This window comes from Fundulus heteroclitus, unplaced genomic scaffold (assembly GCF_011125445.2).
Source record: "Fundulus heteroclitus isolate FHET01 unplaced genomic scaffold, MU-UCD_Fhet_4.1 scaffold_586, whole genome shotgun sequence".
In the NCBI taxonomy this organism is placed as follows: Eukaryota; Metazoa; Chordata; class Actinopteri; order Cyprinodontiformes; family Fundulidae; genus Fundulus; species Fundulus heteroclitus.
Genome location: NW_023397018.1, coordinates 147 through 3522, shown reverse-complemented (window position 1 = coordinate 3522; position 3376 = coordinate 147).

The following is a 3376-nucleotide window of genomic DNA, read 5'->3' as shown; positions in this document are numbered from 1 at the left end:
TCGCTGTACTTTCCTGTTTGGTTGTTGTACATCTGCACATAAAGTCATATTCAACAAATTAGAATATTATTGAAAAGTTAACTTCAGTAACCCGATTCACCAAATGAAACACAGATTACACACAGACTTATGTTTTGAACCTTTAGTTCTGTTAATGCAAATGATTTTCCTCTTAAATATAATGAAACGACATTTAAGATGAGATTGCACTAGACCAATTTAATAATAATTGAGTAATATGGTCTTAAAAAGTATACTTAATACCTGCTTGAAGGTTGTTATTTTCAAGATAGGTTTTTAATCTGACAAATAGGCCTCATCACAGTGCAAGCAATTTATTGGAGTATTATTAAAAATTTCAGGAAATTTATTGACCTCATGTGTTATATGTAACCATGTTCCTAAAACTATGAAATGCAAAAATTCTAAAATTAGAATCCATATAATCTTAGTATAAAGGTATTATTTTAGATTTATGGCAGCAGTGCAAAAGAACCAACATGTATAATTGACAGGCAAAGTAAAAAGCTAAATGTTGACAAAGCATTACTCATTCATGTTGTTTCAATTTTGTTACAGAGGTATCAAGATACATATCTTGGAGTGGGATCTTTTAAGGTTTAAGATTAGACTATGTAAAAATACATGTCATGTTTTGAGATATTTTCCAGACCCACATGCAGAATCAAACACAGGAACCTGCATGTAAAAGGCAACAGGATTCATTTGCGATATTTACAAGCATTAGAACAAAAGTGGGGATTTTCTGAGGCGTTTGTACAGTATGGATAGAGATGTCTCAATGAGGATATGTAATCCAGAGGTGATTTGTTGGATGCACAGCAGGGGAGTCCTGTGATCCAAGGAGTGTGTGACAGAGAGCTGGAGAGCGGGCAGATGGACGACACCTGGAGAAGGCAAAGATGCAAACGACCGCGGTGTGAATGATTTTCTGGCAATCTGTCTCAAAGGGTTCTGTCAAAGGAGTCCGTAATTAGCACGGAAACTTTAACCAACAACGTAGATCATCAGGTGAAGTGAAGTCATCTCCAACTCTTTAAATCCCCAGCAGTTGATGAGGGGGAGTTTACAGACAGGTGTGCAATCTGCCGCCGGCCAGCCATATGCCCTCCAACAGGGATCATCTGTGCCAGGATCACACATACCTGTCACTATGTGGTTGAAGGAGGATGCAGATCTTGGTCGAGGCAAATTAAAGTTGTTTTAATAAGGAAAATAAGAAATAAAAAACTGGCAATAACTCAGGAGCAGGGCTGGAAACATGAGCAGACAATCAAGCACAAAATGCAGGAACAAACTAGGCATGGAGGAACAGCATGCTAGGAGTCCTAGGACTGTGAAGGTAAGCAAAAGAAACCAGCAGAGAGCAAATGGAACCAGAGAGAACACATACAGAGGAGAAACGAGGGACAAGGCAGGTGGAGGAATGGAGAGAAAATGTGAGGCAAAGAGGAACACATGGGGGAATGATACAGAAATTCAAGTGTACAGGAATACAAGAATAAAGTAAACGAAGAAATGAAAAAAAAAAACCTGGCCACACTATTCAAACAATGATGAACACACAAGATTATAAAATGAGCAAGACCTAACCAGAAAATGATCAACAAAGGATAGTGATTATACCAAACTCACACACCAGGATCATGACACGTATCTGTAAAAATGCAGGGCAGCTAAGAAAATCAGTTGTGCAAGAACATAGATAATCTGCCAGGCATATTGCTAAACTTTGATGAAATTCTGAAAACTGGAAAAGAACACTTCACAATACATTATTACAAAACATTTTAGCTTTCGTTTGTTTTGGATTTATGTCAGAAAAGTCAATGAATTACAAACTTTGAAATGGTTTCTAACTTGTTAACATGTCAGCAAGCACCGTACTGGCGTTACCTTTATGGATAATGACTGGCTCACTTGGTGAGTAGAAACCTGGAACTAACCTGCAAATTAATTAACAAATTTAACAATTTCCTCTTCTTTCTGTGTCTCACAACAACCATCCAACTTACTGTGGTTATGGGGCCATAGGATGCAGGCTTCTGTTGTTTTCCTTTAAATGTTGACTAAAGCCACTAAATGTTGACTAAAATCACTATAAAATATTCTTACTGGAAAAGACCTTTTCATCTTTTGATTTATGCAAATACCATTACCACCAGGCTACATTGGAAGCACTAAAGCATGTAAGTAGGTTTATTTTCAGGGCCAAAAAGAAGAGATGTTTAAAATGGCAGTTCCTTCATCAAAAAATTAGAACCATTCACAGACATAACAAATTAATTTTATGCTTTCAAGCAGTGTTACATGCTGCTGCTAAATCTGAATCTGAAGTGTCGAGAGACATTCAGTCATTGAAAATGGAGTAAAATCATTTCAGAGCAATTAGCTAGTTCTCAAAATACTTGAAAAAAGAACATATTTATTTGGGAAAATAAATATTCTTGATGTTGAAATTGTAAAGGCAAAACAAAAGAAAGTCTATTCAGTGGATGGAAATACGTTGTTGAAAATGTCAAACACACTAAAGATATGTATAGGAGAGGCATTCATTTAAAAAAAATAAGTATACAAAAGGACTTAGAAATATAAACGTTAAAGACAGTGTGTCTATTTGAAATAAAAGCATTCACTTAAGTTTTTTCCACATTTATGATATGAGACAGATCTAACCAGCAGCCTGGCAGACTTGGCAGTATGTGTATGGAGCTGCACTGTAGGTCACATCATAATCGAACCACTCCTCCAAGGACACTGTATCACTGAATGTGTTATTAATGCTGGAGTTTTCTGATTTTGATGTATTTTGGACAACTGCAGATCAGTGAAGGAAATGATTCAGCTTGAAAGTAGCTCATAAATGTAGAACAAGCAACAGAGGACATAAGAAGTGATATTACAGGTGTCAGAGTGCCTGAGGTGTGTGTCTGTGGGGGTGCCCCTCTCAACCTTTAAATGAGGGAGATGGGTGACAACAATAATGATAAAAAAAACTGTAACAAATATTTAGTTATTATTTTGGAGAGGAGAAAAATCTTAGAAGTAAACTTCCTAAACTAAGTGTTTATATTGATTCAAAAATTGATTCTTATTGAATCTAAGGGTAACCAAGATACAACCTGCAGTTCATGTTAATCTATACAGCAAATGGGAAGCGTAAGGTAAGAGGTGGAAGGGAAGCTCAGTTCAAATAATATATATGTTCCAGAATAACATTTAAAATATTTTTATATATAAAAAATAATTAAATCCCACCATATAAGAGTTATTAAGACTACTTTTAGCAAGGTTACCGTATTGGTCAAAGTTTGAATAGTTATTGCAAATTACAGGGAAATATTTGGACATATTC